General features: G+C 36.2%; 1 non-coding gene across 1 annotated transcript; it reads right to left on the bottom strand.

The window, feature by feature from the left end:
* Positions 1-11,442: 11,442 nt before the first annotated feature.
* LOC147568833 (small nucleolar RNA R71) lies at positions 11,443-11,549 on the bottom strand. Its single transcript, XR_015231605.1, has one exon. It is a non-coding gene; the product is annotated as a small nucleolar RNA R71 (small nucleolar RNA).
* Positions 11,550-13,097: the final 1,548 nt, after the last annotated feature.

Below are 13,097 nucleotides of genomic sequence, written 5' to 3'. Positions count from 1 at the left end.
CAAAAAATAGGGTTTTGTTTCAAAAATTAGGGTTTTGTTTCAAAAATTTAGGACTTTGTTGATAATAATTGGGCGTTCTTCGTTATGGTTTCGTTTCACACATTAGGGATTTCTTTCAAACATTTTGGACTTTGTTACAAACATTAGGGTTTTCTTTCAAACATTTTGTTTATGATTTTACATTTATGGCTTTTGTTTTGAGATTCTGAGCATGCATCTTTACATAAGCTAATTTGGGGCTTTGTGTTTGTAAGTGAAGTTTTTTGTTTGGTTTGTTGATGATTAGTGTCATGTTGAGACATTTAGCACTTTGTTTATGGTTCTCAAGCATTTGGTAAAATGTTTAATGATTTTTGGGGGTTTAACTTGCTCTTAACTTGATGTTCTTAGTTAATGTTGACGACATTTTGGTTTATGATTTAACATTTATGGATTTTGTTTTTGAGATTTTGAAGCATGCATCTTTACAGTAGCTAATTTTGGGGTTTATGGTTCTTCGTCAAGTTTTTAGGTTTGGTTTGTTGATGAAATTACGGGTTTGTTTTAATATTTTGGGTTGTGTTGAAAAAATTAGGGTTATGTTGAGAAATTTAGTACTTTGTTTATGATTTTTGGGGGTTTTACTTGATTATTACAGTGATGTTCTTGGTCAATGTTGCAGACATTTTGGTTTATGTTTTAACATTTGGGGGTTTGTGTTTGTAAGTCCAGTTTTTGGGTTTGGTTTGTTGATGAAATGAATGGTTCGTTTTAACATTTTGGGTTGTGTGCCAAAAATTAGGGTTATGTGGAGACATTTAGTACTTTGTTTATGATTTTTGGGGGTTTTACTTGATTATTACAGTGATGTTCTTGGTCAATGTTACAGACATTTTGGTTTATGTTTTAACATTTAGTGGGGTGTTGATGGATTTTGTGGTTTTTACTAAGTAAATATTGATATGTTGTAGACATTTTGGGTTGTGTAGTAACATTTTGGTTTTGTTGTCAACATGTTGGGGTCTCTTACAAACATATCATTTCGTGCAGAACATTTAAAAAATTCGTGAAAGCAACAACAACAAAAACAGGAGAAACATCAGCAAGACAACAGGCTGTATAAAGAGCTGGCCTTAGAAAGAGGGCTAGTGAAGAGACAACAATGCAGGGCCTAGTAAAAAAGGCAAAAAAAATATTAAAGGTGACTGAATCACATACCAAGGTAAGATATTCTCTAAACATTTCAAACAATGTTTTGTTGTCACATTTCAAATATTGATATGTTGTAGACATTTTGGGTTGTGTAGTAACATTTTGGTTTTGTTGTCAACATGTTGGGGGTCTCTTACAAACATATCATTTCGTGCAGAACATTTAAAAAGATCGTGAAAGCAACAACAACAAAAAAAGGAGAAGCATCAGCAAGACAACAGGCTGTACAAAGAGCTAGCCCTAGAAAGAGGGCTAGTGAAGAGACAACAATGCAGGGCCTAGTAAAAAAGGCAAAAAAAATATTAAAGGTGACTGAATCACATACCAAGGTAAGATATTCTTTAAGCATTTTACATAATTTCAAAACATTTTGGAGTATGTTTCATGAATGTTCCTGCATTAATGTATGTGTTTTGGCATTTTGAAACCAGCGACATTATTCCTAGGTTTCTGTGTAAAGTTATGGAAACCAGTGGCACCCGATTTCTTTGGTACACATTTTGGAAAATGATCTCGCGTTATTGACAGTGTTCTAGCATTTTAAATAATGTTTAGGTGTGCAAGGTGATAACAAAAATAGCTTCTCAAATAATTCGAATAATGTTAAATCATTATTGATAATGTTGACATAAATACAAGAATGTTTAAGAATTGCAGAAATTGTTCTTCAAGCATTATGTATAATGCAAAAGAATTTGCAGCTTACGTTGAAAATGTCATGGAAGAGACAGGGTTTACAACGTTTGGTAGCAATAGAAAGTACGGTAGAATTTATAGGGCATCGACATTCCCTTCACAGGGTGAAAAGTAAGTGTTTTAACTCTTTATGATTTTGTTCAATGTGAGAACATCAATCTTTATTATGTGATCATTTCTCATAATGTCGAAACATCAGTGTTTATGTTATCATCTTTTTGAAAATGTCTTAAAACATTCCTCATAATGTTGTGACATTTCTTATTATGTTGGTAACATTGATGAGAATGTTGAAGCACTCTTTATTATGTCGGTAACATTTCCTTTATGTCGTCAACAGCTCAGACTGCGGTCTGTTTGTTATTTTAAAAATCGAAGAAGTGGTGGTAAACTGTCTGAGAGCGGCCAGAAAAAAGAAACAAAAGAAGAAGATTGGCAAATATTGGCCCAAAAGAAGAGGGCAGAGCTAACCCACAAGATATTGGAGAAAAATACGCTATACTAGAGGTTGAACCTTGATTGAAAGTGTGGTAGCAGAAACAACGTTTTTTGGGAAGGATGTAAAAGAAAAAATGAAGTGGTAAATTATTTTGTGATGTTAAGTAGTGACATTGATTTGCTCTGGGATCTTGATGTGTAAACAATATGGAGAAAATTTGTTTAATATATTTTTTTCTTCAAAAAATATGAGATGCATAGACAATAAATATTTTGTCTGACAAAGGAAACAAAATATGAAAACACAATAGATAATGTTAGACATTCTTGAGAATGTTTACAAAAGTGATGGCAATATTCACTTTTGTTGACAAAATGCTGACAAATGGTGACAAAATGTTGGCCATGTTGTTAACATTATATGATTCAGATAAATAGATATCATTTTTGTTTAAAAATATATGAAGGTACAATTGATGATGTTCTAACATTCTTAAGAATGTAATGTACAATGTTACCTTTGTTTTGGATGAAAAAGAAATCTACAAAAGAATATTTAGCCAAGTAAGTATCCATTCTTTCAACATTTATCGGAATGTGTTAAGAAATAAATAAAATGTGACGACAACACCGAAGATGTTTAGACATTTTGCGGAATGTTGTAACATTGTTTGATTAAGATAAATAAATATCATTTTTGTTTAAGAAAATATATGAAGGCACAATCCATTCATTCAACGTTTTTCAGAATGTCTACGGAAGTAAACAAAATGTGAAGACAAAAAGAGAATTTGCGAAGACAAACCGAACACATATGCAAACATCCTAAAATAGTGTTCAGGACATAGTGAAGAATGACAACTAAAGTTGGGGTCGACATGTCGCACTGTTGTGATAAGAATGTTGGTTGCACCTACGAAAAGTTTTGACACCACCAGGAAATATTTGCCGAATCTTAGTAAATATGTCTCCCCATGATTCACACTTATTCTTCTCATTGTTTGAGAGAAGTGGAAAGAGATCTATCGAGTTCCATAGTTGCTAATTCTGCAAATGGAAGGAACAAAATGAATACATGGTTTAGGATTATGAACAAATGCTACTGACATTACAGCGAATGTTTTAGCATGCCGTAAAATGTTTGGATTCATTAGGAAATGTCTTTGACTTGTTAACATATGTTTTGGGGATGTTATAAAATGTTAAGGCAAATTGGAAAATGTTACACAACGACGGAGTGTGTCCGTTTCAAAATCAAAAGTTCTCTCATCAGCGGAGAAGTGTAGGTATTTTAAATTGAATTCTGCTTTGCAATTTAACAAATGTTTGGGCACTGCTTAAAATGCTTAGAAAACGTTAGAATGATCTGAACATCTTTAATACGAAATTGTGGTGAACATTTTTCAAAATGTTCACACATCCTTTAAAATGTTAACACAAACTGTAAAGTGTTTTTAATTCCGGAATTATATCCGCGATCTTGCCTTCTTTGGCAATGAATTTCATGTCGACCATCGTTTTGGTTGTTACTTATCCAATACTTTTTGGTATTCCGACAATGATTTATTGTCGATTTTAAACAAAACAACATTATTATGTTGTCACTTCTTCAGTTCATACTTGACGTTTTTTCATCACAACTTTTTAATTGCTGACATTTTCCTCATACAATGACCAACTTTATATACATGAGAAAAATACATGTCATTTCGTTGTCATTGGTTTTCGCTCAATTTTTTGACCGCATATACCAACCTTTTGGTTGTGACTTAATCATCGTTCAATCATCTTCCAACGCATCCATAATCTAAGAGTTGCAAGAATACGACGAATCAAGAAACATTTCATTTTTCTCTCTCCAAGTCGGACACTTCAAAATTTACATGTTCCAACTTGCGGGGGGGGGGGGGGGGGGGGGGGGGGGTAATAGAATACAAGATATAAGACGGATCGTAAATAAGAGATCCGGCGGTGAAGATGAGTTGCAGAAATAATATACGTGTGTAACACATGTATGTACGTGACGTATCGAGAAGACGAGATCCGACGATCAAGAAGAATTCGGAATATATTTGAAGATATTTGAAGATTGGTGAAGATATGTAATATTAGTATAATATATTCAGAATATCTCTTGTAACTATCTAATGGTAATATTAGATAGATTTTGTCTTATTTCCTAGTTTAGTAATCAGAAACTAGGAAACCCTAAACCCTAAGTCATCTATAAATAGGAGAGGGTTCTAGGAATCAAACTCATCGAGTTATGTCTGACCAATGTAACCGATCAAACCCACATAAAATTGTATGTGGTGAACTATAATAAAGAATTATTTCTCCGTGGATGTAGGTCTTGAGTATCCGACCGAACCACGTTAAATATCGTGTCATTATTGTATGTTCATATCTCCGATTATTATATAATCGTGAATTTAACAGGGTATTTTATTCTGTCTTTTCCCTGCCTTGTTCTTAATATTTATTTATTTTGGGTGCTGGACTAAAACGTGTACTATAAACCTGCTACCAACGTAGCGGTTAGCGGTCTAATGAAACGACCTTGGGTAACTTAGGTTGCACCTAAAATGTTAGAATCATACGGACATACAGACTTATGTAGTATGTTCTCTTCTCTTTTATTACTTCTCATAATTTGGTAGAAATAATCACTATTATTTGGTAAAAAACAACTATAAACTCTCCCTTATATATTCCGTTTCAAGATTATCATTTATCATGTCGGAATATTTTCACATGGGACATTTTCATTTTCTCCGACTTTTATCCGACTTCTTATAAAAAGTATCATCTCCTTCCCTAATTAAATATTCTTCTTACTCTATTGTTTCCCAAAACACCGTCAAACGATAAAGAAAGTGATTTCCCATATTGCAAGGGTCGGCCTGACATTTTAGTAGTCCGAAACTAGTTATTGTATGTAGCCTTGAACCTTTTTTATTTGATAAGAATTTCTACAATTGTTCATTTGCAACATTTTTTAGGTTTGATGGAGATTATCTTTTGTTTAATTTGAATGTTTACTAACCATTTTTCATGTTCCTTTACTCAAAAAATTGTTACAAATGTTAATTTTTTTCGCAATCGTAAGAATTGAGTTGCAGTACATCTTATGAATGCGCTATGTATTAAGTTGTTTTATAAATTTCCGAACATGAAGTTTATATTTTAATTTATTTCGCAATCGTAAGAATTAAACTACGGTACATCTCATAGGATATTTGACTCTACTAGACAACTCAGGTTCATATGTCGGCTTAGGGATACCTCTTGTTTTACGCAATTGTAATATTTTTCTAGGTGGTTCAGAAGGTGGTTCAGAAGGTGCTTCAGGAATATCCTCGACAAGCAATTGGTTTGGTGTATTATTAACCCCTGGTTCAACGACTTTAATAACACTTTCTTCCATTGCCGATTCAGGTGATGGTAATTCTGGAATTTCAATTTCAGCTCTAATTGTTTCTTCAGGAATCAAATTTACTTCAATGTTAGATCCTATGGTATCCTCTTCTACATTATTATCTATTTCTTCATAATCAAGAGTCAGAAATTCCCGCTTGCTTTTTCCTCCCTGAAGTTCAGGCTCAAGTGAAAAATACTTGGAATCTTCATGAAAGATAACATCTAATGTACCAAATTTTCGTTTAGTTGTAATTTTTCTGATTTGTCGCGTACCCTACAAATACATATATTAATGCATTTGGAGTTAATCTTGTACGTTGGTGCTCATGAAGATGAACAAATGCTACACACCCAAAGATACGGAGATGTAAACTTGAAAGTGTCGGAGAGGTTGTAGCATCTGATAGAGCTTGAAAAGGAGTCTTAAACTCAATAGTACTAGAAGGTACTCTATTGATTAAATAGGTTGCAGCAAGAAGTGTTTCTCCCAAATAAGATAATGGCATATGTGCGTCGGTCAGCATAGCCCTGATAACTTCTAAAAAGTAACAATTCTTTTTTTCAGTGACCCCATTTTGTTGAGGGTATATGGACAAGTAGTTTGAATAACAATACCATGAGAATCAAAATAAATTTGAAATTCATGGTTCATATACTCTTCTTCCTTGTCACTACGAAGTATTTGGACATTTGCGTTGTACTGAATACTAAAGGTTTATGAACCATCTGAAACAATAACTTTACGTTACTTTTAGATTTCATCAAACACACCCAAGTCATCCTAGTGCAATCATCAATAAAGATAACAAACCACCGTGACCCACCAAAGTAGGAATCTTAGATGGACCCCAAACATCAGAATGTAAGATCATAATAGGAGGCTTGCCCTAAACGTCGATGCCATAACCATATTAACAACTTTATTTTTTATTTCTGAACTGTTCACTGCTAATACCCAACACAATTTACTAAAACTTTCAGATACCTAATCCATGTAATCGAACTTTCCTCGCCTAACACCATAACCAATCGTTTGCTTCTTCCGGATGTCTTTACAGACACAAAATTCAGGCCAAAAGATGACACTTACAAAATAGAGTGGTGGTTATTTGAGACACTGATAATAAATTATGATCTAGGATGGAACAACCAAAACAGAGTCAAAGTCAAATATCAACAGTCACATGTGTCTAGCTTAGTTTCTGAACACAAGTGGCCTTAATATAGTAAGGACAAAGAAAATGGAATCTTGTATTACATTTATGATGAAAAAACTGTTCAGGGTACATCATACTAGGATTTCAATCTAATTTGTTTCTTCAGAATACAATTATTCATATGTTTCAATGTAGTGGTTTGGTCGATGTTGTACGAGTTTGGTTGAGAAAATTACGAGGGTGTAACCAATGTTAATGGGTACAGATCGAATGCTTTAAAGAACTAAACATACAACCTTTAGTATTATGGAGATAATCATGAGTTAAACCACTCAAAATCATTTAAAAAAGATGGGCGAGACTGCACATGTTTGTTTGATCTAAGTCCTGAAGGAAAGTTATGATTGCTGGTTATGTTGAACCTCAAACCCTAAAGAAGCTATTAACTTCTTTACTCAAATGGAAGCAAATGGAGCAAAAGATACTTTTCACTTGCATTCCTAAAGAGATGAAAACTTTGGAGGTTTCCATCAGAACTAATTGAATTGATGATGAATGGCCATTTTCGTACAAGTCCTCTTTCTATGTGTCCATACCCAAGTCATGCTAATACAAAAATTTATGGATGGTGGGGGCATGTCATTGCCCACACTGCAACTCCACTTGACAAGGTAGGTGTCATATCTCTTAGGCACCTAAGAACCATATTTATGGAATTCTAAAATTAATTTCAAACACCAAATACGTAGTTAGTTACTACATTCATTAACATTCATCTAAAACAGAAAAAAAAAATTATTTTGGAAAGGGTACACTTGATGATATGAATCACTTGAAAAATAAACTTATTCGTTCTGTAGCGGATCTGTTAGAAGATCAATTCGGATTGACTCTAGTTCGTTTAAAATGTGGTTCGGATTGACATCAACGTACATAAACGAGTCTAATTAAAACAATATTATAATTTTATTTTACACATCAAATTCATTCTCTTCTTCTCTTCCCTTCCAACAACATCTTCTTCACTGCATTCCTCTTTTTGTTTGCTTAAAAAAATTCCTACATCAACTATGGAGAAAACTATGACTCGTTTCCTTATTATTTTTATAATGATTTTGTTACTTATGGTGCTAGGAACAACATCAAGAGAGATCCAAAAGTTAAGCCCATGTTGCAATAGGTACAACAAGAGCTGTTGCAATCTTCAACCTTGATGCCTGCAACAATGGAGCAAAAACCCCCAAAGAGTCCCCTATGTTTAGGAGTAGTGTAACTCTAGCGGTTTACGTGTCTTTTCATGTGTTTTTTACTTCCATGTGGACGTGGGTTTAGCTTTGTGTATGTGTGTGTGTTCCCAGGTTGTGTGTTATTTGTGATAATCGGATAGGGGTGTTTATGAAGTAATGATGATATATGTTTCTGTTAAACTCTTTCACTCTTGTCTCTGCGAAATTTTTTGCTGGTTTCTTACTCGTTGACACCCTGAGACCATTCGCAACTACATTATACATTTACAAACTTTCGTTCTTTGGAACTTGTCACTGTGGTTTGGACTTGTAAGTAAGGAATCTGATTATTGATGTGGCGTGAAAATGCCACATTTAGGTCACTTAACTTTGATGAGTTAGTTCTTTTCGAGTTTTATTTATGTGTTTTCATTGCTAGGTAGTTTATTTGGGGTTTGGCGTGTAATTCGGAATAAGGAGAGCGAATTATCACATTTTCATCTTATGCGGCAAAAGGGAAGAAAAGAACACCAGGGGTATTTTGGTCATTTTGGTCAATATCAGAAGTCAAACAACAAGTGAGGTCAATAACGAGTCCGACGGTGAAAACGGAAGTCGATTCGGAGTTCGGACGGAAAAGTTGTGAATGAAAGAAGCCGAGGTTCGGTCTTGAAACAAGGATTCTATGAAGGCACCCCTTGGTTCTAAATGTAGAGACAAGATGAAGGCACTCCCTTACTTTAGAAAGAAGCCCAACCAAAGAGTCCAAAGAAGAAGAGAACAATAGAGATTCTATGGGCACCCTTTATGGTCCAAGTCAAGAGTCTTTAATGATAGACAAAGTCAAGGGTTTGAAGTAGTCTAAAGACTGAGTCAAACTTTGACTAAGTCTAGGGTTTGACTCAAGTTAGAGAAAAGGGGTCAAAGATCTACTATTCATCTTCTTCTTCACCAAACAAGTTAGAGAGAGAAAGTAGCTAGAGGTTAGGGTTTTGTGTTCTTGATCAAAGAAGGTTTCTAGAGTTTGGTGTTGAAGAGAAAGAGAGAAGAAAGGAAGAAGAGGCCGGCCAAGCTAGGCCGGCCAACACTAGGGCCGGCCTAGTCTTGGCCGGAAGCAGCTCGAGCAGCAATAAACAGCAGCTCGGCTGCAAACACGGGAACAGCAAGGACGCGTCCCCAACTAGTTCGAACAGCAGCCCGAGTTGCCGCAATGGAGGACGCGGCTGCTAGCAAGGGATGGCCATTGACGAGCTCGGGATAGCTTCAACAGTACGGGTACAGCTGCTGCTGCTTGGAATCTGCATAGCTGCTGCTCGGATCTCACCAGAAAGCTTTCACGGGACGCGACTTGGTTGTAGCAACCCGGGACAACATCACCTTGGCCGGACCTCATCAAATCTGACCGGATTCTTTCATTTTCTTGGCCGGACTTTGAGGCTAGTTCCGGTTATCATTTTGCCCGGAAAACTTAGGGTTTTTACTCCCCTCACTAGTTGCTAGCTATCCCTTGTGTTTGATTTGGTTTTGGTGGCGAAATCTTAGAGAGAGAAACCTTGAGTTGAGCTTTAATGGTGGTGGGTTCTAAATGAAGAAGATGAGTCTGGTTGTTAAGGGGAGATCTGATTTTTGCTCGGGGACACCCATTATGCACTGTTAAGGGGAAATCCACAAATTTGCTAAGGGGAAATCGGCTGAACCTCAACTACTCAAATTTTCCGACGAACCTAGCCTCGAACCACATCGAAAAAGGAGGATTTTCTCTTCATCTTCTTTTCATTTTTTATTCATTCAACATTTTAGCTAACTCTTGTGTGTTGTTGATGAGATGAAATGTGATGAATTTGTGATTATCTATGTGATGATTTAAAGTTTTGATAATAAATTGATGTTCTCTCATTTTGATTACTTGTTTCAATCGTTTTTCATGTGTCTTATCAAGTATTTCGCATAGTTAATCGATGAGGCAAGGTGATCGATATCGACCGTAGTCTAGATTCAAATTTCATGTGTCTTGTCATGCACTTCACATAATTAGGCGACTAGACGACATTTTCGATGATTCGGTTTTAATCGTTTAGGTAGTTTGTTTGACTAAGTATTATCTCCGGGCATACGTAGTGCTTATGAACGTCCACCTTAGGAATCGAGACTAGATTTACATCAATCCATTCGATTGGACCGTACATAGTTGTTAGTCCACCACATCGGAATCTCGGACTTCGACACCTCACTTACTTGTTGTTCCCTGACTCTTGTTCCTCCGAACTCTTCTCTCGAATCTCTCTTGCCCGTTTACATTGATATCTTAGTTTGCTTTACTTACTTTATTTTCTTATTGCTTATTCAATTACAAAACCCCCATTTATCTTTGTTTCTCTCCTTTTTAGTCTAAGTGAGCTTGTAAAATCTAGACCGAGGGATAAGCCCTTCGATATCCCAACTACCTTCCTATCCTTGGATCGATCCCGGCTTTGCCGGATTACTACTTGATACCTCCGCTTGGGTGTGTAACCTTTTCGGGTGCATCAAGTTTTTGGCGCCGCTGCCGGGGATAGGTTTAGTAGTTTAGATATCGTTTACGTGTTTTATTCATTAGTTTAGTGTTGTTTGCTTACTTGGACGTTTATTTTCTTTGTTTTTTTTAGTTTCTTTTTAATTCTTGTTTTCTTTGAGGTACTCATCCAAGGAGCTTTAAAGGACGAAAGCAAACAAGTTTGGGGATAAAAAGGTAGAGACAAGAAAAGGGAAGAGGATCCAATTGTGGTAACAAACGCCACCTCTAGTATCGTTCTCTAACCTTTACCTATTTGAGCAGCTTAAGTGCATTTGCATCTTGTCTATTATTGATAGTTGTAGTCGAATTGAACACTTGTGATTGCTTGCATTTTTTTAATTGTGCTTCAATGGATGTTAATGGGAATGATAGTCGGAATGATGGGTATGAGGTTCATCGACCGCTTAGAACTCTTAGGGACTACCTTGAATCTAATATGGCTAGCATACCTTCATGCATCATATTTCCGAGTAATGTGTGTAATTTAGACATAGACCCTGAGATTATTCCATTACTTCCTATATTTCGAGGCTTAGAGAATGAAGATCCATATTTTCATTTGAGAGAGTTCGATGAGATTTGCTCGATACTCCCAATCAATGGAGAACTTGAGGGAATCGCTAAGCTCAAATTATTTCCGTTTTCATTAAAAGAAAAGTCGAAGATATGGTTTCATTCTTTAAGGCCTAGGACTATAAGAAGTTGGGATGAGATGACTAGGGTGTTTTTGAAAAAGTTCTTTCCCGCTCATCGAACCACCACCTTAAGAAGAGAAATTATGAACTTTGAGCAAGACAAAGAGGAGACCTTCTTTAGATGTTGGGAGAGATTTAAAGACCTCCTTCTCGCATGCCCACATCATAACTACGAAACATGGAGGGTCATCGGATTCTTTTACGATGGCTTGACTTCCAAAATGAAACACTTCGTGGAAGTTATGTGCAACGGAGAGTTTATGAGTAAAAGTCCTAATGAGGCTTGGGAGTATCTCGACCTCTTAGCGGACAAGGCCCAAGATTGGGACACACCCGTTAAGAGTGACGAAGATATAGCCGAAGGAGACCATTACTCAAAAGGAGGCATATGCTTTTTCAAGGAAAATGGGGAAGTACATGATAGAATTTTCAACGTGTCTCGGAAAGAATTTACAGATATGCATGATGGTGATTTAGTGATTGATAGTGTTTGTAGCATTTGTGCAAGTCGAGATCACCTAACGGGTGAATGCCCTCCTATTTCTCTTTGTCGAGATGTCTCATTAGGATGCACAAATGTCGTAGACACGTATATGAAGCCCGTAGGTTCAAGGAGTGATGCCTTTACAAATGATTATGAGAATCTTCAAGAGCCCTTAGTTGGTTTCACTAATGCATCTCATCATGAGAGGACTCTTGAAGATGTTTCGAAATCATTTTATGAGGTAGAAACTCAGATTGGCCAAAACACCTTGCACGCCCTTAAAGAGATGGAAGCAAAATTGAAAGACATCGAGAAAGGGGTTTCACAACCCCAAACTCCAACAAATCCTAAGGGTACAGGTGAGGGTAATACACCTAGTGCTAATGTTAAGTCCGACTCCATTCTCGGAAGTGATGAAATGATTAACTTAGAGACTCCCATGACGGTAGACATACCCGAGGATCGTACGATTTTTGAGAATGGTGGTGGGCATAACGAGGTTTTTCAGTCGAAATCTGAGTCTAAACCAGTTGATAGACCTAAACCCTCATTCTCTAAACAATTATTGCCTACCTGTGATATATATATATGCTTGCACCGATAGTTCAAAGGGACAATACTATTAATGCTCAGGAGGACCATAACAACATGACTAGTTTGATTCCTGAGACCTTTGTAGATCATTTTGGTGAAATGCATGCCCCCTCTGTTATTTTATCAAACTTTGTTGCCTTGTCATCATCCAAGTTTGGGGATTACCTCTTATTTTTTGCCGTCTCACATATAAACCCATACCATTACATTGTTGTGAGACGGTTCTTACCAGTTAAAACTTTCGTATGGGTAGACCCCCAAATATTTCGTCTTTTGTTATATGATTGGTTGGTCTATTGAGATGGGTTTGATGTTTGTGGGTATCATCTCTGGAAACCCTCCACGAGACCTAAATCGTGCTCTTGTGAAAGCAAGAGAATCAATGACTAATTGCATGGTTCAATGCAATCGAGTGATCCTGCGTGAGTGGTCATTTTTATGTGGTCATGCTTATGCTTCATTCTTATGTTTTATATTGATGTGTTAGGAGTGTTTCTCACTTTGTATACTTTTGGGACGTGGTTCGTTCCAAGTTTGGGGATGGCGATGGGCTTATCATCAACTTGGAACTCGAATACACAAGTCTTGGTAGTATAAATTTCTATCTCCGCCGGCTATGGTAATATCCTTCCACTCTTCTCT

This window comes from Eschscholzia californica, unplaced genomic scaffold (genome assembly GCF_041429995.1).
Source record: "Eschscholzia californica isolate CP2 unplaced genomic scaffold, dmEscCali1.0.p SCAF_1, whole genome shotgun sequence".
NCBI classification, from domain to species: Eukaryota; Viridiplantae; Streptophyta; class Magnoliopsida; order Ranunculales; family Papaveraceae; genus Eschscholzia; species Eschscholzia californica.
Note: the sequence above shows the minus strand (reverse complement) of the source record. Positions and strands in the feature narration are given on the sequence as shown.